Here is a 24423-nt window from a genome sequence, read left to right on the forward strand (position 1 = left end):
ATTCAATGGGCAGAATAAGGTATGTAGGAAATATGTATGCTCACCCTTGTCTCTCATTTCCCAGCTTTCCTCTCTCGAGTCATTTATTCCTATCAGATTTCTGTGTATCTTTCCAAATGAGTCTAGCATAGCCAAAAATAAATGAATTATGCTTTTCTTCACAAATGGTAGTATGACAGTTTCCCTTTTATTTCGTTTAATAATACACATATATCTTGTATGTACCATTAAGTTAACGGCTGTAATGTCTTCCTTGATATAACACAATTCCTCTTTAATTCTTTTTTTTTTAATTTTTTTTTTATTTATTTATGATAGTCACAGAGAGAGAGAGAGAAAGGCAGAGACACAGGGAGAAGCAGGCTCCACGCACCGGGATCCCGACGTGGGACTCGATCCCGGGTCTACAGGATCGCGCCCTGGGCCAAAGGCAGGCGCTAAACCACTGTGCCACCCAGGGATCCCTCCTCTTTAATTCTTTATTAATAGATATTTAGTTGTTTATAGTCTTTTGCTGTGAATAAAATGCTGACACAACCTTATATTATAAATCTATGTTACACATGTATGAGTATATAGGTAGGGAAAATTTCTGTGAATGAATTGACATTTTAACAATATTAAGCTTTTTGATCCATGGATATGGTATATCTCTCCATTTATTTAGGGTATCTTTAATTTGTCTCAGAAATGTTTTTTTGTACAAGTCTTATACATATTTTGTGAATTTACCCCTATTTAACATTTTATGATACTATTTTTTAAAAAAGATTTTTATTCATTCATGAGAGACAGAGAGGGCGGGGGGAGAGGGCAGAGATATAGGCAGAGAGAGAGAAGTGGTCTCCCTGCAGGAGCCTGACGTGGGACCTGACCCTAGGACTCCAGGATCACACCCTGGGCCAAAGGCAGGCGCTCAACCGCTCAGCCACCCAGGTGTCCCTTATGATGCTATTATAAGTGATATTGCTTTTTAATTTTAACTTCTAGTTTTTATTGTTAATATGTAGAAATAGAATTTGTTGTATCATATCCTGCAATCTTGTTAAATTCACAAATAGTTGTAATAGCTTTTTTGAAGTAAATTCTTTAGTATTTCCAAAATGATGATAATGCCTGACAATTTTCACCTCCTTTTCCAATTTGAAAGCCTTTTGTTTCTCTATTTTTACCCTATTGCAGTGACTAAAACATTCAGCATCATGTTGAATGGAAGTGGTGAGAGCAGACATCTTTGCCTTGTTACTGATCTTAGGGGGAAAACATTCTTTTTTCTTTCTGCTCCTCAGACTTGTAAATTTCAAAAGTCCTATTTTTACATCTGCTGATTCTTTCTTCTGTCTATACAAATCTGCCATTGAATTCCTCTAGTGAACCTTTCCTTTTACTTATTGTATTTTTTTCAGATTCAGGATTGTTAGTTTTGTTTGTTTGTTTGTTTGTTTAATACTTTCTATCATTTAGGGCACCTGGGTGGCTCAGTCAGTTAACCACTGAACTCTTTATCTTAGCTCAGGTCTCTATCTCATGATTGTGAGTTCAAGCCTGCATTGGGTATCACGTGGGTGTGGAGCCTACTTTTTTACAAAATTGGATGTCTTTGTTGATATTTTGTTCTTTTTTATTAAGTTTTATTTATTTAAGTAATCTCTACACTCAACATGGGGCTTGAACTCACAACCTTGAGATCAAGGGTTGCAGGTTCTGACTGAGCCAGCCAACAGCCCACATTTTGTTCCTTTATGATTGCCTTTAGTTCTTCATCTATGTTTTCCTTTAGCATATATAATTTTTATTTATTTATTTTATTTATTTTTTTATTTTTTTAACAAATTTATTTTTTATTGGTGTTCAATTTGTCAACATACAGAATAACACCAAGTGCTCATCCCGTCAAGTGCCCACCTCAGTGCCTGCCACGAGTCACCCTCACCCCCTGCCCACCTCCCCTTCCACCACCCCTAGTTCATTTCCCAGAGTTAGGAGTCTTTCATGTTCTGTCTCCCTTTCTGATATTTCCCACTTATTTTTTCTCCTTTCCCCTTTATTCCCTTTCACTATTTTTTATATTCCCCAAATGAATTAGACCATATAATTTTTGTCCTTCTCCGATTGACTTATTTCACTCAGCATAATACCCTCCAGTTCCATCCGTGTCAAAGCAAATGGTGGGCATTTGTCGTTTCTAATGGCTGAGTAATATTCCATTGTATACATAAACCACAACTTCTTTATCCATTCATCTTTCGATGGACACCGAGGCTCCTTCCACAGTTGGGGTATCGTGGACATTGCTGCTATAAACATCAGGGTGCAGGTGTCCCGGCGTTTCATTGCCTCTGTATCTTTGGGGTAAATCCCCAACAGTGCAATTGCTGGGTCATAGAGCAGATCTATTTTTAACTCTTTGAGGAACCTCCACACAGTTTTCCAGAGTGGCTGCACCAGTTCACATTCCCACCAACAGTGTAAGAGGGTTCCCTTTACTCCACATCCTCTCCAACATTTGTGGTTTCCTGCCTTGTTAATTTTCCCCATTCTCACTGGTGTGAGGTGGTATCTCATTGTGGTTTTGATTTTATTTCCCTGATGGCAAGTGATGCCGAGCATTTTCTCATGTGCATGTTGGCCATGTCTATGTCTTCCTCTGTGAGATTTCTGTTCATGTCTTTTGCCCATTTCATGATTGGATTGTTTGTTTCTTTGGTGTTGAGTTTAAGAAGTTCTTTATAGATCTTGGAAACTAGCCCTTTATCTGATACGTCATTTGCAAATATCTTCTCCCATTCTGTAGGTTGTCTTTTAGTTTTGTTGACTGTATCCTTTGCTGTGCAAAAGCTTCTTCAAATTGGCAAAGAAGAAGTTAAACTCTCCCTGTTCGCTGATGACATGATACTCTATATAGAAAACCCAAAAGACTCCACCCCAAGATTGCTAGAACTCATACAGCAATTTGGCCATGTGGCAGGATACAAAATCAATGCGCAGAAGTCAGTGGCATTCTATACACTAACAATGAGACTGAAGAAAGAGAAATTAAGGAGTCAATCCCATGTACAATGCACCCAAAAGCATAAGATACCTAGGAATAACCCTAACCAAAGAGATAAAGGATCTATATCCTAAAAACTATAGAACACTTCTGAAAGAAATTGAGGAAGACACAAAGAGATGGAAAAATGTTCCATGCTCATGGATTGGAAGAATTAATATTGTGAAAATGACAATGTTACCCAGGATAATTTACACATTTAATGCAATCCCTATCAAAATACTATGGACTTTCTTCAGAGAGTTAGAACAAATTATTTTAAGTTTTTTGTGGAATCAGAAAAGACCCCGAATAGCCAGGGGCAATTTCAAAGGAAAACCATAGGTGGGGGCATCACAATGCCAGATTTCAGGTTGTACTACAAAGCTGTGGTCTCAAGACAGTGTGGTACTGGCACAAAAACAGACACATAGATCAATGGAACAGAATAGAGAATCCAGAAGTGGACCCTCAACTTTATGGTCAACTAATATTTGACAAAGGAGGAAAGACTATCCACTGGAAAAAAGACAGTCTCTTCAATAAATGGTCCTGGGAAAATTGGACATCCACATGCAGAAGAATGAAACTAGACCATTCTCTTGCACCATACACAAAGATAAACTCAAAATGGATGAAAGATCTAAATGTGAGACAAGATTCCATCAAAATCCTAGAGGAGAACACAGGCAACACCCTTTTTGAACTCGGCCACAGTAACTTCTTGCAAGATACATCCACGAAGGCAAAAGAAACAAAAGCAAAAATGAACTATTGGGACTTCCTTTAGCGTATATAAGATGGTTGTTTTTAAAATCTTTGTCTAGTAAGGCTAATGCTTGTGTTCATCTAGGGACAGTTTTGGCCAGTTTATTTTTCCCCTTTACGTCAACTATACTCTCCTTTTCTTTTTAATCCTTGTAATTTTTTTTTCCACAGGCAGGTGAAACAATTTTATTTCACAGTTGTCTTTAAAACCACAAAGACACTATGTTCTTCATGTAAAAACACTAGTACAGATAACTATACTTTCTAGAAAATGATTATATAGACCCTCTCAAAGAAAAATGCACACCATTATATGGTTCAGACAAGTTACTTGGGAAAAACACATCTGGACTGATTCCTAAAACATACCAGAAGACCACGCTGCATCTTTTGGTTCAAAGTATAGATTACTGTCATCAGTAAGGGCTCCTGCATTCTCACATATTTGATAATACACATATAGACTGGTTTGTGACTTAATGCTCCATTGGTTCATCAGCCTTTTCTGCAGGTTCATCAGCAGGTTGAGTAGGCTGTGCCTTTCTCTGTGGTCTTTCTTCAAGACCTTCCAGGAATGGAGATACATCATCATCATCATAAATCGTAAACTCCAAGTCTTTACCAACAATTCCAATGGAAACATTCTTTGTAGTTAGGTCCTGTTCTGCAGGAAGTGTCTCTCGTAAGGCACGCAGACCATGTTTAACCAGTTCATTCAAATTGCACTCCATAAACCCAGATATATGTCTCTCCAAGTAAGTACGAGCTGATTGAGAATGGGCTCCAATGGACATGGCTCTACAGTCAAAATAGTTGGCAGATGGACAGGTTTGGAAAATGTGAGGGCCCATATCATCATTACCAGCAATAAGCAGTCCAACACCATATGGTCTCCGGACATACCTTTGTGTTGGTATCTGGGTCTTGCTTCCAATTAGAGATACAAGACGAGACACAGGAAGAGGTCTGTCAAATACAAATCTGGAATCCAAACACTCCTGGCGCATAAAATTACATAACAGTCTAGCATCAGCAGTAAGTCCCACAATTGAGATACCAATATGGTTATCAACATGAAGAATTTTCTTCTGATGAGCTGCAAGCTCTGACTGTGCTCTCTTCAATGCAACCAACACTGCATGGGTTTTTGATTTCAGACCAACTGTGGCTGGACCTTGTTTGACAGCTTCCATTGCATATTCAGTTTGATGAATCCTGCCCTGAGGGCTCCAAACAGTGACGTCATTGTCATACTGGTTGCGAAACATGGTTCTGGCATGGGTCCCGGTGCGGCCTCCGGCCTGTAATTTTTTTTTTAAAGATTGGGCACTTGTGAAAACAGCCACCTGTCTCAGTCTTTGCAGACTGGCTCTATTCTGGGGCAGTCCTTTTCTAATTAGCTAGAGAGGCTCAGAGCCTAGGGATAAGCAAAATATAAAAATTTAAGGTCTTTTCAGTTCTTTTCACAAGTCTGTCTTGGCCAGGACTGATCATGGCCTTTTTAATTCCCTTAAATATGTGGCTGCTTCTGAATGTCCAAGTCTTTCAAAGAATCTCACTCAGCTTCTCCTTTGGGCTTTTTATGGTCTATTATATGTCCTACTCAAAATCTTTTGCTCATGAGTTGGTAGTCCCCTTGCAGCTTTCATGAGTAGCAGCTACCTCTTCTTGCTGCATGAACTCCAAATAAGGGGGGATAGATAAGTCCTTCAGGCAGCCCCCACATAGGTTCAAATGTTCAAATATGGTCTGTTCTGCTCTGTTTGGTTTAAGGAAGGGAATTGGGAATTGGGCTGCCACTCTGTCTAGACCAAAACCTCACCACACTGGGGAAGGGGTGGAGCAAAGGCAAGTAAACACGAAATAAATTTTCCTACTATTTTTAATATGTATTTTTTATTGTACATTTGCTTGGTCGCTATAGACCTTTGACTACTTTCCATGGCTCATATAAGGTTATTATAGTTGTTAGTTTCTGGACTTTTTAAATGTTTCCATGGGAGAGTGAGGACTTGGAGCTTCCTAGTCCACCTTTTTTTTTTTTTTAATTTTATTTATTTATGATAGTCACACAGAGAGAGAGAGAGAGGCAGAGACACAGGCAGAGGGAGAAGCAGGCTCCATGCACCGGGAGCCTGACATGGGATTCGATCCCGGGTCTCCAGGATCGCGCCCTGGGCCAAAGGCAGGCGCCAAACCGCTGCGCCACCCAGGGATCCCAGTCCACCTTTTTTCTACAAATATTGTTGAGCTGTGTTTTGTAATTCATTAAGTTACTTGGAACAGTTTGATGCTTTCAGGTGTTCCTTATAAACTTTATTAGGCAGATCCTACCAACGTTTAGTCCAAGATTAATTTTTACTTAATGTTGAGTCAAGGCCTTGTTTATACTCCATCCAATGTCCCATTTATTTTGATGTTTTCTACTCTCTGTTGGAATAAATACTTTTTCTACCTCTGTGTGATCTCTGGGCATTATGCTTTTATATCTTAGGAATTTTTAAAAAGTCCTATCTCAGGTACTTTTCTTACATGCATATACTGACTAGTCCCTTGTGAACACTTGAGGGAGAACTTCTTCAGATCTTAAGAATTCTCTCTCTGTCCAGCACTTTCTTTCTTTCTTTTTTTTTTTTTTAATGACAGTCACACAGAGAGAGAGAGAGAGAGAGAGAGGCAGAGACACAGGCAGAGGGAGAAGCAGGCTCCATGCACCGGGAGCCCGACATTGGATTCGATCCTGGGTCTCCAGGATCGCGCCCTGGGCCAAAGGCAGGCGCCAAACCGCTGCGCCACCCAGGGATCCCAGCACTTTCTTTTCAGATACGATGCCATGGCCATCTCTAACTCCCAGCTCCATCTCCTCAACTCATAGTCTGTCAAGTTCTACTTGGGTTCCTCCTTACTATACCACAACCTGAGAACTTTGTCCAGGCCATAAGCTGACACAACTGTAGAGCTCACCTCATTGATTTCCTATCTCTCAGTGATCTCTATCATTTGTTGCTTGATGTCTAATGTCTTAAGAGTTATTGTATATTTTGTCTAGCTCTGTAGTTGCTATAGATAGTAGGGTAAATGTGGGCCCTGTTACTCCATCTTGACCAAAAGTGAGAGTCTCGACAGAGTTGTAAAGTTTTCTTTCCATGGTTCTTGCTTTATTTTAATTAGGGCTTATTCCTATGTTTTATTTTATTTTTGCTATTAGAAATAAGTGCTATTCAGTTCTATTTACTAACTTCATAAACAGGATTAAAAATGTCAGTTTATTTCCTTTGGCTTCTGTTATCTGAACACAATTTTTATATCTTTCAGTCTAATTTTTATTCCTCTTTTTTCCTTGTCTAATTATGTTGGCTTGCACAGAGTTGTCCTGCTCCTACTTTATTTATTTTTTTAAAAATATTTTATCTAGTTATTCATGAGAGACATAGAGAGAGGCAGAGACATAGGCAGAGGGAGAAGCAGGCTCCCTGTGGGGATCCCGATGCAGGACTGGATCCTAGAACTGTGGGATCACGCCCTGAGCTGAAGGCAGATGCTCAACTGCTGAGCCATCCAGGTGTCCCGACCTGCTCCTACTTTAATGAGAAGTTGATGATTTTTGCAAGAAGATTTTTAAAGATTGTTAAAGAAGATGTGATATATATGTATATCTCTTTCTTTACAGATACTATGCATACATTTTTTAATATTACTCAGACATAAGAAAGGAATGAAATCTTGCCAACTACAGTGACATTGATGGAGCTAGAGGGTATTATCCTATGCAAAATAAGTCAGTCAGAGAAAGACAAATACCATATGATTTCACTCATACATGGAACTTAAGAAACAAAACAAACATGATAGGGGAAAAAGGAGTGAGAGGCAAACCAAAAAACAGATTCTTAACTACAGACATCAAACAGATGGTTACTAGAGGGGAGGTGGATGAGAAGATGAGTTAAAAAGATGATGGGGAATAAGGAGTGTGCTTGTGGTGAGCACTAGGTGTTGTATGTAAGTGTTGAATCACTAAATTGTACACCTGAAACTAATATTACACTGTGTATTTACTAACTGGAATTTAAATAAAAACTTTAAAAATTAAAAAAATTGTGTGTGTGTATGTGTGTGTGTTGAGAATGTGAGTGTATAATCATGTTAAGGATTCTATTTTATATACAATTTTTATAAAGAATAGTTGTTGAATCCGCTTCAGATAATGATGGAGTAACCGAACTACATTATGCCTCCAATTGTAAGGAAGTACAAAATGAGACCAAATACATGCACAAGTTGTGTGGACAGTAGCACAGTGGACTTTGATCTTTTAGACAGGAGAAACACACGAGTAAAGCTTCAAAATTGCCCCAGGATTCTGTCTGGAGTCACCCTGTGGACTATTGTAGAGAAAGGTGAGACCCAAACAGAGCACAGTTGTATTGCTATGCTCTGGAAGTAGAGTTAAGCATTTCTGGCTTTTTTTTTTTTTTAAGATTTTATTTATCCATGAGAGACCGAGAGAGAGAGGCAGAGACAGAGGCAGAGGGAGAAGCAGGCTCCATGCAGGGAGCCTAACATGGGACTCGATCCAGGGTCTCCAGGATCAGGCCCTGGGCTGAAGGCGGCGCTAATCCACTGACCCACCCAGGGTGCCCCATTTCTGGCTTTTGAGCTTTTCTGTAGCTGTGCAGAAAAGGAGAACTGGGAAGATGTACAATGTGCCCTTTATGTTTCTGGTTGAATGATAATTTGCACATGTACAGAAGAAGATTCTGTACAATCTAGTTAAGGACAGCTGCTAGAGAGCTGTGAGCTGAATTGAATTTCAGGAGGTTTCACTGTTGTGTTAGACATAGGAGTCCAGTGGACCAAGATGGAGAGAACTCACTGAACATCATAGACACTCAATTGTCCTTCCAGAAAGGCCACTCTGTAGGATAGGACTACTCTAGACCTAGATAAGGGCCACTCTAGTCCCATCCTAACAAAGGTTGGCACAGCTTTTGAAAAAAAAGTGTTATTGATCTGCTAGTAAATTAACTGTGTGCCAGAACAAACCTCAATATTTTCTAAATGTGAGGCTGAGGTACAGAAGTTACAAGATTATCCTTGAACATCTTCTTGTGGATAAAGTATAGAAGTGCTCAAAGAATCATGAAGACATATCACAAGGGCACAGCGGCCAACTTAAAGAGGCTGCCACTGGGCAAGTGTGAGACAATTTGAGCATCAAAATAGTGGTAATAATAAATTATAACATATTGAATTAAATAAGAATTAGTTCTTACTGATATAAATATGAGAGGGAGGAAAGTTCCTTATAGAAGATTGTCAACTTATATAGAAGGAATGATAATGTTAGAAAGTCTATAATGATTGCCACGACTAGTATGTGAAAGTTTGAGGAAGAACAGAATATTTTCATAGATTCAGAGTATCTTCTCACTAGTTAAGGCACCACCTTAACCAAACCAATCATTATCAGTATTGGGACAAATAAAATCATATGCCCCCTGATATAATGCACTAAGAAGAACACAGTATCACTTCTGTTGTAGAACGGTCAAGAGTGCAAAACTTGAGACACTGGACAAATGGAGGGACAGTCTTCCAAATAACTGTATTCTTCCAACAATAAGAGACAAGACAACTGAATGTAATGCATGAGGGAAAAGCCAGCTATAAAGGTCATTAGGGGAGTAACACTGTCAGTTTTACTCTTTAGAAATTACTTTATTTGCTTTTTTGGGGGAAAGATTTTAGGGGAGCAAGCATAGAACAAGGATCATTAAGATACCATTGTCTAGCTCCAGACTATTAGGTTGCTCTACGTAGTTCCAGCTGGACATGGTCGGATTTTAGATGGACTTTTTAGCAGTAGACTTGGTAAGAAGTTGTGTATTTTGGAGACACATCTACTGGTGGATTGAATGTTGGGTGTGAAGGTAAAAATATAGATTTAAGGAGGAGCCTGGGTGGCTCAGTTGGTTAAGTGTCCAACTCTTGGTTTCGGCTCAGTCATGATCTTATGGGTTGTGAGAAAGACCCGTAGCAGGAAGTCTTCTTGGGGATTCTTTCCCTCTGCCCCTCCCCCCACTGCGTGCACTCTTTCTCTCCCCCCCTCAAAATAAATGAGTCTTTAAAAAATAATTAAGGAAAATCTCTAGGTTATTATTGGCTTGGGGAATTGGATGGGTGGTGCTATTTAATGATAAGGTAAAGGCTTGGGGACTATGGATTTTGGGGAATGGGGGATGAATATTCACATTTGGCTTTATTATGTTGGAGGTGCGTATTACTCATTTAAGCAGAAATGTCATATGAGGAATTGGATTTACAGGTCTAGAAGTCAGGGTGTAGGTCTCACCTAGAAATATAAAGTAAAAATCAGTATCTAGGCATAATTGAAGTTATGTTACGTGGCCAGATAAAATCTTGGAGAGAGTATAACCAGAAAAGAACAGAATTAAGCAGGCTAAACAGAGATCTGGTAGAGGAAGAAGGGCCAGCAAAGGAAATCAGAAGGAACAGACAGTGGGTTTGAGGAAAAAAGGGAGTGTGTTTAGTCATTGAATTGGAGTTCATAATAGCCAAAGAAAGGAAACAATCAATCAAATCAATCAAATGAACAAATAAAGTATGCCATATCCATAAGGTGAAATACTATTTAGCAAATAGGGGATCCCTGGGTGGCTCAGCCTTTGGCCCAGGGCATGATCCTGGAGTCCCGGGATCAAGTCCCACAAGGCTCCCTGCATGGAGCCTGCTTCTCCCTCTGCCTGTGTCTCTGCCTCTCCATCTCTCTATCTCTCATGAATAAATAAAATCTTTAAAAAAAATTATTTAGCAAATAAAGTACTGACTGATATATGCTACAATGTAGGCGACCTGTCAAAAACATGCTAAGTGAAGAAGCCAGTCACAAAAGACCACATATTGTAGTTTTACAATACATTTCACAACATAGTACTCCATTTATATGAAATGCCCAGGAAAGGCAAATATAGACAGATATTATGTTAATTTTTCAGGCCTTTGGGCAGTGAGGGGAAGTAAGAGGTGAGGATGGGATATGCTAATGGTTATAAAGTTTCTTACTGGAGGGACAGCTGGGTGGTTCAGCTGTTGGGTTCTGCCTTTGGCTCAGGGTGTGATCCTGGAGTCGCAGGATCAAGTCCTGCATCAGGCTCCCTCCATGGAACCTGCTTCTACCTCTGCCTCTATCTCTGCCTCTCTCTCTGTGTATCTCTCATGAATAGATAAATAAAAGCTTAACAACAACAACAACAACAACAACAACAACAAAGTTTCTTATTGGCGTAATGAAAAAAGTCTGAAGTTGATTATGATGATGGTGACACAACTCTGCAAACAGACTATGCCCCACTAAATTGTAAACTTTAAATGAGTATGATATATGCATTATATCTTGATAAAGTTAGAATTTTTTAAAATGTGAAATAAAGATTTTAGACATAAAAAGCTGAAAGAATTCATCACCCTACAAAAAATTTTAAAGGAAATCATTCAGGCAGAAGGAAAATGACAGAAGATGGAAATAAGAATTATAAAAAAGTAATGACGAGAACTACCTGGGTGGCTCAGCAGTTGAGCCTCTTCCTTTGGCTCAGGGCGTGGTCCCTGGTCGGGGGATTGAGTCCTGCATCAGGCTCTGGGCAGCCTGCTTCTTCCTCTGCCGTGTCCCTGCCGCTCTTTCTGTGTCTCTCATGAATAAATAAATAAAACCTTTAAAAAAAAAAAAACTACAAATGATTAGAATGCAGGTAAACATATATTTTCCTATTATTCATGTCTCTTTAAAGATAAATGACTGAACAGAAATAACAATAATGTGCATTTAAAATATATGTATAAGTAAAATATATGACAATAAAGCCATAAAGGCATAGAGTGGAGAAATAGAAATATATTATTATAAATTTCTCATATTATATATGAAATGTATTAGTGACACTTGAAGGTAGTTGGTAATATGTTTAATACTTAAACCATAAACCCTAGTATAACAACCAAAATAACAAAAACAAATAATTATAGAAAATCAAATGAGCTCAAATGGGGTCACAGAAAACACTGAATTCAAAAGAAGGCAGAAGTAAAGAGGAAAAAATGAAACAAAGAACACTGAAAATGAATAGTAGGATGATAAGCTGAAACCCAACTATGTCAATAATAATAATCAAAATAGGAAGGCAGAGGTTGAGTAATTGAAAAAGCAAGACTGAATTGTATGCTGCCCATAAGAAGCAAATTTCAAATATAAAGACAAATCTGCTAAAAGGATAGAAAAAAGATAAAGCATGCTAATTCTAATAAAAAGAAAGCTGCAGTGGCCATATTAATCTTAGGCGAAGATTTCACAGCAAAGAGTAGGAACACAGATAAAAGTCATTTTATAGTGATAAATGGGTTAATTAATCAAGAGAACGTAACAGTCCTAAACATTTTTGCTCCGAATAACACAGCTTCACAGAAAGTAAAAAAGGACTGAGGAGAAATAAATCTATCGTATTCAGAGATTTCAAGAACCATTTCTCAATAACTGATAGAAAAAGTAAAAGAAAGTCAGTAAAATATAAAAGGCTTGAACAATGCCTCAATTTATATTAATTATATGTTAATTTATATTAACTTAATATAAATGTCCTTCATAAGAATATTTCACCCTGTAACAGCAGAATATACATATTCTTCACATGCACATGAAACATTGCATTGTCATAATGTAAATATCAATAAAATTTAAAAGAATTCAAGTTATACAAAATGTGTTCTCTGACTGAAATGGAATTAAATTAGAAATTCAATTACAGAAATACATCTGGAAAAGCACCAAATATTTGGAAACAAAATAAGACATTTCTAAATAAAGGAAAAATCTAAAGGGCAATTAAAAGTATTTTAAAATATATTCTGGATAAAAAGGAGAATAAAATTTGTAGGGTGCAGGGAGAAATATATAGTACTAACTAGATCTATGTAAAAAAACCCTCAAATCAACAAATTCAGGTTCCACATTAGAAACAAGATAAAAAGAGCAAATAAAATTCAAAGCAAGGGATCCCTGGGTGGTGCAGCGGTTTGGCGCCTGCCTTTGGCCCAGGGCGCGATCCTGGAGACCCGGGATCGAATCCCACATCGGGCTCCCGGTGCATGGAGCCTGCTTCTCCCTCTGCCTGTGTCTCTGCCTCGCTCTCTCTCTCTCTCTGTGACTATCATAAATAAAAATTTAAAAAAATAATAAAATTCAAAGCAAGCAAAAGGAAGGAGATAATAAATATGAGAAATCTATAAAATAGAAAATAGAGATACAATAGAGAAAATGGATAATTCCAAATACTGTTGCTTTGAGAAATTAATAAAATTGATAAACTCTCACCAGACTTATCGGGAAAAATAGAGGGTTGAAATTACCAATATAAGGAATGAGAGAGGTGACTGTACCACCAATCTTACAGATAGCAAAAGAAGAACAAGAGGCTATTATGAACAACTTTATGCCAATAAATTCAACAACTTAGATGAAAACGACAAATTTCTTACAAAATGCAAACTATCAAGACTTTCTTGAAAAGAAATAAACAAGTAGACCTATAGTTATAAAGGAAATAGAATTTTTAGTCAAAGACCTTCCCAAAAATAAATCTCCAGGTCCAGGTGTCTTCATTGGTTTAATTCTTCCAAACATTTAAGAAAAAAAGAATACCAATTTTCCACAAACTCTTTTAGAGTAAAATTGAAGAGGAGGGGATATTTACCAACTTGTTCCATGAGGCCAGCACCACCTTGATGACAAAACCAGATAAGTCATTACAAGAAATAAAAGTACAGATAAATATCCCTCACGAGCATAGATAGAAAACTTTTATACAAAATTTTAGCAAATTGAAACAAAAAAAAAATAAAATAAAAAGGATAATACATCATGACCAAGTGGGGTTATCCCAGGAATGCAGAATTGGCTTAAAATTTGAAAAATCAATTGGTGTAAGTCATCATATTATCAAACTAAAAAAGAAAAACAATTTGATCATCTCAATAGATGTAGAAAAGATATCTGACAAAATACAAGATGCCTTCCTGATTTTTTAAGTTCACAAACTAGAAAAGAATTCCTCCAGCTAATAAAGGTCATCTATGAACACCCCACAGCTAAGATCATAGTTAATGATGAAAGACTAGATGCATATTTGCTAAGATTAAAAACAATTCAAGGATATCTACTCTTAGAACTTCTGTTCAGCATTGTGCTAGAGGTTCTAGCCAGTGCTATGAGGCAAGGACAAGAACTAAAAGGATGAGCACTGGGTGTTATTCTATATGTTGGCAAATTGAACACCAATAAAAATAAATTTATAAAAAAAATAATAAAATAATAAAATAAAATAATTAAAAGTAAAAAAAGTTCAAAAGAATAAAATAGAACTAAAAGGCATCTAGTTGGAAATAAAGAAAGAAAGTTGCCTTTATTCACAGATGACATGCTCATCTCTAGAAAATCCTGTGGAATCTGCAAAACAAAAAATGCTATTAGAACTGGAAGTGAAAAAAAAAAGAACTGGAAGTGAATTTAGCAAGGCTGTAAGATATAAAGCTGGTGTATAAATTCAACTGTACTTCTGTATACTCATTGTGAACAACTGGACATAGAAATTTTAAAAAACAATACCATTGAAAATAGCATAAAAACATGAAATAGGGATAAACTTCTAGCAAAAATGTGCAAGGCCAATGCACTTCAGCTGTAAAACACTGCTGAGAGAAATTGAGACCTTAAAAAAATGGAGAGATATACCTGTGCATCAGTCAGAATACTCAATATTATTATGATGTCACCTCTCCACTTTTGAGAAATTGACGTGCTCATTTAAAAATTCCTGTGGAAATAGGGGATCCCTGGGTGGCTCAGTGGTTTGGCGCCTGCCTTTGGCCCAGGGCACGATCCTGGAGTCCTGGGATCAAGTCCCGCATGGGGCTCCCAGCATGGAGACTGGTTCTCCCTCTGCCTGTGTCTCTGCCTCTCTCTCTCTCTCTCTCTCTCTCTCTCATAAATAAATAAATAAATCTTCAAAAAAAATTCTTGTGGAAATACACAGGACTCAATAGCCAAAACAATTTGCAAAAGAATAAAGTTCGAGGATTAATACCAAATTACTTCAAGACTTAACATGAAACGACAGAAATTAGGACAATGTGGTATCAGTATAAATATAGACAAGTAGATGGATGGAACAGGATAGAGAGTGGAGATATAGACCCACTCATGTATGGACAGCCAGCTGATTTCCAACAAAGGAGAAAGTCTTTTCAACAAATGGGGTGCTGGAACATCCAAGATGAATTTCAATTCCTACTTCACACCATACATAAAAACTTACTCAAAATGAGTGGCAGATCAAATGTAAAGCCTAACTGAGGTGGGCACTTGACAGGATGAGCACTGGTTGTTATTCTATATGTTGGCAAATTGAACACCAATAAAAAATAAATTTATAATAAAAAAAAAAACAAATGTAAAGCCTAAAACTATAATATTTATAGGGAGGAGGGGCAAGATAGCGGAGGGTAGAATCTCCAAGTCACCTGTCCCCACCAAATTACCTAGATAACTTTCAAATCATCCTGAAAACCTACATATTCGGCTTGAGATTTAAAGAGAGAACAGCTGGAATGCTACAGTAAAAAGAGTTCACGCTACTATCAAGGTAGGAATACGGAGGAGAAAAGAAATAAAGAAACAAAAGGCATCCAAGGGGGAGGAGCCCCCCGAGGAGCCGGGCTAAGGCCGGGGCGAGTGTCCCCAGGACAGGAGAGCCCCGTCCCGGAGACCCAGGAGCTGCACCAACCTTCCCGGAAAGGCGCTTGCAGGGAGTTGGAGCAGGATCCCAGGAGGGGCAGGGATGCCCTCAGGCTCCCGGGGGTACTAACAGAGCACCTACGCCCCGGGGAGAGCGCCCCACAACCCACGGCCGAGCTCCCTAAAGGGCTGCAGGCACGCCCTGCGGGGCCGGAAAACAGCTCGAGGGGGCTCAGGCGGCGGCTCCGTGCGGAGAGGGCTGCGTGGCTCGGGAGCGCGATTCCAGTAGCGCAGGCCCGGGAGCTCAGGGCACCGGGGACACAGCCCAAGATCCGGCGCTCCCCCCAGGACAAGCAGAGGCCGGGATGGCACAGGACAGCAAGGACGCTCCAGCCTCCGGCGGCCTGGAGCTGAGCAGATCAGCGGCCCCCGCCCCCGGAGCATCCAGGCCCCTGCCGACTGAGAACTCTATAGTTACTGCAGGAGCCAATTCCAGGGCGGAGAGCTGGCCGCTGCTACTGTTGTTGTTCCTCCTGGGGCCTCACAGGATTAACAACCCCCACTGAGCTTCACAGTGGCCTCAAGGATAAACAGGTTAAGCGACTTTCAAGGAGCTCTGCACCAGGATGGGGGCTGAGCAGCTCTCCCAAGTGCTCACACCTGAAAATCAGCACAGCAGGCCCCTCCCCCAGAAGACCAGCTAGAAAACAAATTACTGACCAAGCAGCACTGGAAAATTCCAGGGGAAGTCGAGGGATTTACAGTATACAGAATCAGAGGATACTCCCCCGTGTTTTTTGTTTGTTTGTTTGTTTGCTTGCTTCTCTCCCCCTTTTTTTCTTTTCTTCTCTTCCTTTTTTTTTTCCTTCTTTCTTTTTCTTTTTATTTTCTTCTTTCTCTTCCCTCTTTTTCTCCTTTTCCCAATACAACTTGTTTTTGGCCACTCAGCACTGAACAAAATGACTAGAAGGAAAAACTCACCTCAAAAGAAAGAATCAGAAACAGTCCTCTTGCCCACAGAGTTACAAAATTTGGATTACAATTCAATGTCAGAAGCCAATTCAGAAGCACAATTATAAAGCTACTGGTGGCTCTAGAAAAAAGCATAAAGGACTCAAGAGACTTCATGCCTGCAGAATTCAGCTCTCATCAGGCAGAAAATAAAAATCAATTAAATGAGATGCAATCCAAACTAGAAGTCCTAATGACAAGGGTTAACGAAGTAGAAGAACGAGTGTGTGACATTGAAGACAAGTTGATGGCAAAGAGGGAAACTGAGGAAAAAGAGACAATTAAAAGATCATAAGGATAGATTAAGGGAAATAAGTGACAGTCTGAGGAAGAAAAATCTACATTTAATTGGGGTTCCCGAGGGCACCGAAAGGGACAAAGGTCCAGAATATGTATTTAAACAAGTCATAGCTGAAAACTTTCCTAATCTGGGAAGGGAAACAGGCATTCAGATCCAGGAAATAGAACCCCCCCCCTAAAATCAATAAAAACCGTTCAACACCTGGACAAGCAGCAAGAGACAAGAGATCCCTAACTTATAAGGGGAGAAATATCAGATTAACAGCAGACCTCTCCACAGAGACCTGGCAGGCCAGAAAGGGCTGGCAGGATATATTCAGGGTTCTAAATGAGAAGAACATGCAGCCAAGAATACTTTATCCAGCAAGGCTCTCATTCAAAATGGAAGGAGAGATAAAGAGCTTCCAAGACAGGCAGGAACTGAAAGAATATGTGACCTCCAAACCAGCTCTGCAAGAAATTTTAAGGGGGACTCTGAAAATTCCTCTTTAAGAGGAAGTCCAATGGAACAATCCACAAAAACAGGGACTGAATAGGTATCATGATGACACTAAACTCGTATCTTTCAATAGTAACTCTGAAAGTGAACGGGCTTAATGACCCCATCAAAAGGCGCAGGGTTTCAGACTGGAAAAAAAAGCAGGACCCATCTATTTGCTGTCTACAAGAGACTCATTTTAGACAGAAGGACACCTACAGCCTGAAAATAAAAGGTTGGAGAACCATTAACCATTCAAATGGTCCTCAAAAGAAAGCAGGGGTAGCCATTCTTATATCAGATAAACTAAAGTTTATCCCGAAGACTGTAGTGAGAGATGAAGAGGGACACTATATAATACTTAAACGATCTATCCAAGAAGAGGACTTAATCATCAATATATATGCCCCGAATGTGGGAGCTGCCAAATATATTAATCAATTAATAAAAAGTTAAGACATACTTAAATAATAATACACTTATACTTGGTGACTTCAATGTAGTGCTTTCTACACTCAATAGGTCTTCTAAGCACAACATCTCCAAAGAAACAAGAGCGTTAAATAATACACTGGACCAGATGGATTTCACGGATATCTACAGAACTTTACATCCAAATGCAACTAAATACACATTCTTCTAAAGTGCACATGGAACTTTCTCCAGAACAGACCACATACTGGGTCACAAATCAGGTCTGAACCAATACCAAAAGATTGGGATCATCCCCTGCATATTCTCAGACCATAATGCCTTGAAATTAGAACTAAATCACAACAAGAAGTTTGGAAGGACCTCAAACACGTGGAAGTTAAGGACCATCCTGCTAAAAGATGAAAGGGTCAACCAGGAAATTAAGGAAGAATTAAAAAGATTCATGGAAACTAATGAGAATGAAGATACAACCGTTCAAAATCTTTGGGATACAGCAAAAGCAGTCCTGAGGGGGAAATACATCGCAATACAAGCATCCATTCAAAAACTGGAAAGAACTCAAATACAAAAGCTAACCTTACACTTAAAGGAGCTAGAGAAAAAACAGCAAATAGATCCTACACCCAGCAGAAGAAGAGAGTTAGTAAAGATTCGAGCAACACTCAATGAAATAGAGACCAGAGAACTGTGGAACAGATCAACAAAACCAGGAGTTGGTTCTTTGAAAGAATTAATAAGATAGATAAACCATAAGCCAGCCTTATTAAAAAGAAGAGAGAGAAGACTCAAATTAATAAATCATGAATGAGAAAGGAGAGATCACTACCAACACCAAGGAAATACAAACGATTTTAAAAACATATTATGAACAGCTATATGCCAATAAATTTGGCAATCTAGAAAAAATGGACACATTCCTGGAAAGCCACAAACTACCGAAACTGTAACTGGAAGAAATAGAAAACCTGAACAGGCTAATAACCAGAGAGGAAATTGAAGCAGTCATCAAAAACCTCCCGAGACACAAAAGTCCAGGGCCAGATGGCTTCCCTGGCGAATTCTATCAAACGTTTAAAGAAGAAACCATACGTATTCTACTAAAGCTGTTTGGAAAGATAGAAAGAGATGGAGTACTTCCAAACTCATTCTATGAAGCCTTAAGGCATCACCTTAATTCCAAAACTAGACAAATACCCCACCACAAAGGAGAATTACAGACCAATATCCCTGATGAACATGGATGCAAAAATTCTCAACAAGATATTAGCCAATAGGATACAACAATAAATTAAGATTATTCACCATGACCAAGTAGGATTTATCCCTGGGATGCAAGGCTGGTTCAACACTTGTAAAACAATCAATGTGATTCATCATATCAGCAAGAGAAAAAACAAGAACCATATGATCCTCTCAATAGATGCAGAGAAAGCATTTGACAAAATACAGCATTCCTGATCAAAACTCTTCAGAGTGTAGGAATAGACGGAACATTCTTCAACATCTTAAAAGCCATCTACGAAAAGCCCACAGCAAATATCATTCCCACTGGGTAAGCACTGGGAGCCTTTCCCCTAAGATCAGGAACAAGACAGGGATGTCCACTCTCACCACTGCTATTCAACATAGTACTAGAAGTCCTAGCCTCAGCAATCAGGCAACAAAAAGAAATCAAAGGCATTCGAATTGGCAAAGAAGAAGTCAAACTCTCCCTCTTCGCAGATGACATGATAGAGTACCTAGAAAACCTACAAGACTCCACCCCAAGATTGCTAGAACTCATACAGCAATTTGGCCATGTGGCAGGATACAAAATCAATGCCCAGAAGTCAGTGGCATTTCTATACACTAACAATGAGACTGAAGAAAGAGAAATTAAGGAGTCAATCCCATTTACAATTGCACCCAAAAGCATAAGATACCTAGGAATAAACCTAACCAAAGAGGTAAAGGATCTATACCCTAAAAACTACAGAACACTTCTGAAAGAAATTAAGGAAGACACAAAGAGATGGAAAAATATTCCATGCTCCTGGATTGGCAGAATTAATATTGTGAAAATGTCAATGTTACCCAGGGCAATGTACACGTTTAATGCAATGCCTATCAAAATACCATGGACTTTCTTCAGAGAGTTGGAACAAATTATCTTAAGATTTGTGTGGAATCAGAAAACACCCAGAATAGCCAGGGGAAATTTAAAAAAGAAAACTGTAGGTGGGGGCATCACAATGCCAGATTTCAGGTTGTACTACAAAGCTGTGATCTTCAAGATAGTGTGGTACTGGCACAAAGACACACACATAGATCAATGGAACAGAATAGAGAATCCAGAAGTGGACCCTCAACTTTATGGTCAACTAATATTCGACAAAGGAGGAAAGACTATCCACTGGAAAAAAGACAGTCTCTTCAATAAATGGTCCTGGGAAAATTGGACATCCACATGCAGAAGAATGAAACTAGACCACTCTCTTGCACCATACACAAAGATAAACTCAAAATGGATGAAAGATCTAAATGTGAGATAAGATTCCATCAAAATCCTAGAGGAGAACACAGGCAACACCCTTTTTGAACTCGGCCACAGTAACTTCTTGCAAGATACATCCATGAAGGGAAGAGAAACAAAAGCAAAAATGAACTATTGGGACTTCATCAAGATAAGAAGCTTTTGCACAGCAAAAGAAACAGTCAACAAAACTAAAAGACAACCTACAGAATGGGAGAAGATATTTGCAAATGACGTATCAGATAAAGGGCTAGTATCCAAGATGTATAAAGAACTTATTAAACTCAACAGCAAAGAAACAAACAATCCAATCATGAAATGGGCAAAAGACATGAACAGAAATCTCACAGAGGAAGACATAGACATGGCCAACAAGCACATGAGAAAATGCTCGGCATCACTTGCCATCAGGGAAATAAAATCAAAACCACAATGAGAGACCACCTCACACCAGTGAGAATGGGGAAAATTAACAAGGCACGAAACCACAAATGTTGGAGAGGATGTGGAGAAAGGGGAACCCTCCTGCACTGTTGGTGGGAATATGAACTGGTGCAGTCATTCTGGAAAACTGTGTGGAGGTTCCTCAAAGAATTATAAATAGATCTGCCCTAACGACCCAGCAATTGCACTGCTGGGGATTTACCCCAAAGATACAAGCTTTGCGCAGTGGCAGTATCGTAGCCAATGAGGTTTACCCCAAAGATACAGATGCAATGAAACGCGGGGACCCCTGCACCCCGATGTTTATAGCAGCAATGTCCACAATAGCTAAACTGTGGAAGGAGTCTCAGTGTTCATCAAAAGATGAATGGATAAAGAAGATGTGTTTTGTGTATACAATGGAATATTACTAAGCCATTAGAAACGACAAATACCCACCATTTGCTCGACGTGGATGGAACTGGAGGGTATTATGCTGAGTGAAATAAGTCAATCGGAGAAGGACAAACATTATATGGTCTCATTCATTTGGGGAATATAAAAAATAGTGAAAGGGAATAAAGGGGAAAGGAGAAAAAATGAGTGGGAAATATCAGAAAGGGAGACAGAACATGAGAGACTCCTAACTCTGGGAAACGAACTAGGGGTGGGGGAAGGGGAGTTGGGTTGGGGGTAGGGATGACTGGGTGTGGGCACTGAGGGGGGCATTTGATGGGATGTTGTGGGCACTGGGTGTTATTCTATATGTTGGCAAATTGAAGACCCATAAAAAATAAATTAAAAAAAAAAAGCCGTGGAGCTTATCAGAGTTTCCCCACTTCCTGTGTGTATTACTATTGCTGCATAACAAATTACCCTAAAACTTAGCCAGTTACACCAGCACATATTTATTATTTCATGATGTCTCTGGGTCAGGAACAAGACATAGCTTAGCTGGATCCTCTGACTCGTGGTCTCTGGTAAGGTCAAAACCAAGGTGTCACCCAAGAGTCTGCAGTATCATCCAAAGTTTCAACTGCAATCTGCTACCAAGCTCATTCGGTGGTTGCTGGCAGAATTCAGTTCATCAGGCTCTTTTGGACTGAGAGTCTTAGTCCTTCACTAGCTGTTTGCTACAGGCCACCCTCAGTACCTTACCATGTGGGCCTCTCCAATATGACAGCTTAATTCACAAAAGTGTGCACCTTAAGAAGGCAATAGAGGGCAGCCCGGGTGGCTCAGCGGTTTAGTGCCGCCTTCAGCCCAGTGTGTGATCCTGGAGACCCAGGATCCAGTCCCACCTCGGGCTCCCTGCATGGAGCCTGCTTCTCCCTCTGCCTGTGTCTCTGCCTCTCTCTCTCTCTCTCTCTCTCTGTGTCTCATTAATAAATAAATTTTAAAAAAATTTTTTAAAGAAGGCAATAGAGTTGGCTAGCAAGATAGAAATAACAGTCTATGCTACCTAATCATGAAAGGCGATACCCCTCAATGTTGCCATAATCTGTTGGCCAGAAACATGGTACTCAGGAGGGGATTATACAATGCCATGAAGATGGCAGGGGGGCAGGGCTCAACAGGAGCCATTTGAGAGACTGCCTACCACATTAGCAGCAGGAAATCCAGCTCTCTAGGTCAGTTTATTTTTAATTTCTGAAATCCAAGGACATATTTCTTTCGAATCACTTTAGCCATACTACTTCTAATCAATTCTTTGGGCTAATGATAATTCTATATAAAAGTAAGTTTCCTTGCCTATTTCTACCCAGCACCCAGTCTGGTTTCATACTACCTGAGCCACAATGGGGTCTCTGTAGATCTATGCACCTGCCTTTCTGTGTGCTTTTAACTTCCTTCTGGAATGACAGTTCTTTATCCATTGCAGAAACTTGGTACTTACTTTCAAGATTTAGCTTATGCGACACCTTCTCAAAAAGTCTTCCGCTTATGCACCTTACACACATATACTCATACTGCATTCTACAGGCTGAGTGACGTTCCATTTGTTCATTTTACCAACATTTATTATGAGGCTGATGTATGCGTTATACATACTAGGTTGCACTCTACAGATGTTTGTAGTATCAGCAAATAAGTAAATGCTGATAAACAGGGTGTAATGAGTGCATTGAATGAATAGGACTGTTGTTTCATGGGTCCAGAGCAGAGAACAGGGAGTGCCTCTCCATCTTGCTGGAAAGTTCTGCCTGCTAAGTGCAGTCATACTAGCCAGTCACTGATATGGGATATTCCTTAACAATTACTCTACTTCTGTGGGAAGCCAGCACTGTAGTTTTTCATCAAGATTCATCCAAAGCCCCAGAGGCTAAAGATCATGCCATAATTTGTTCCCATGCATGTTAGAGATTTGTGGGCTTTAAGTAAATATTAAGGAACAGTAGGGCCTCCCAGATGCTTCATTTTCTTGAGCTGAGTCCAGGAAGACTCAGTTTCAGTCCTTGGAAACCCCAAAGTAACTCAATTAACTTAGGGTGGCCATATTTTTTGGGCTGACTTAAGCAAGTGCTGCTGTACTGGATAAACAAGGGTAAATGGAGGGACACTGCCTACAGAGAGGGAAATTAAAAATAGCAGCCAAATCACTCTGGCTAAGAATAGGTTACAAAAGCACTGTGGTGAGGTGTTACATTCCTAAAGCAACAGCCAGTAACTGGAAAACAGTTAAAGGACTTAAGACTTTGATTTCTTCAAAAAGTAGGAGTCTTGATGGGATGAGTACTGGGTGTTATACTCTATGTTGGCAAATCAAACTCCAATAAAAAAATAGAAAATGAGTGAAAATATCAGTGAGGGTGAAAAAACATGAGAGACACTTAACTCTGGGTAATGAACAAGGGGTAGTGGAAGGGGAAGTGGGTAGGGGGTTGAGTGATGGGCATTGAGGGGGGCACTTGGCGGGATGAGCACTGGGTGTTATGCTATATGTTGGCAAATCAAACTCCAATAAAAAAATTTTTTTAATCTATATTTTTAAAAGTAGGAGTCTCATGGAGGAGTAAAGAGACTCTTGTTGTTGTTGTTGTTTGGGTTATGTTTAGAGTCTTATCAGTGTTAATACCTAGATGTACAGTGAACTCTGGGTGTTGTTATATACATTCTGCATTTTTTTTACAGACCCTAGTTCTGATGGTTTTCCACTTTTTATGTTATGTATGTTGCTTTCCCTGAGGTTCTCACATAATCATTCAGGCACATGCTTCCAGAAGCCAATTATCAACCACTCTGAAAATTTTCACTATTATGTGCAGATGCTGCTTGTGCTAAATCTCTCCAGTTCAAACCCAGGACAGATGAGATGCAGTTTGCAGCTTCCTACACATGCCTTTAGGGAAGCTGCCCTCCTGTGGGCTAGGCCACAGTGCCCCAGAACACAGCATAAATGCAGCAAACTTTTCACCTTGGTGATTTGGTATCTCTTTTATCATTGTGGTTATGGAAACTTGCTAAGTTCCAAAATCTGGTAATTCTCCCCTGTGGTCAGAGAAATCACTTGTAGCTACTATAATATTTTGCCTATTCTCATCCCTACTAGCCCTGAATCATCATTCAGGTTCTACCTCTAGGGAAGGAAAGTAGGTGTGAAAAGGTGGTAACCGTGTATTTTCTACAATTGAAGTTTACAGATCTGTCTGATGAGTATC

The 24423-nt window shown here is 39.4% G+C and overlaps 1 protein-coding gene and 1 pseudogene across 2 annotated transcripts in view; one reads left to right on the forward strand and one right to left on the reverse strand.

Annotated features, from left to right (window-relative positions):
- The window catches only part of PHF24 (PHD finger protein 24), a 170538-nt gene that overhangs the window by 20481 nt on the left and 125634 nt on the right, over positions 1-24423 (forward strand). The window lies entirely within an intron of this gene.
- LOC140641623 (proteasome subunit alpha type-1 pseudogene) lies at positions 3970-5096 on the reverse strand (annotated as a pseudogene).

Source organism: Canis lupus, chromosome 10 (genome assembly GCF_048164855.1).
Source record: "Canis lupus baileyi chromosome 10, mCanLup2.hap1, whole genome shotgun sequence".
NCBI lineage: Eukaryota > Metazoa > Chordata > Mammalia > Carnivora > Canidae > Canis > Canis lupus.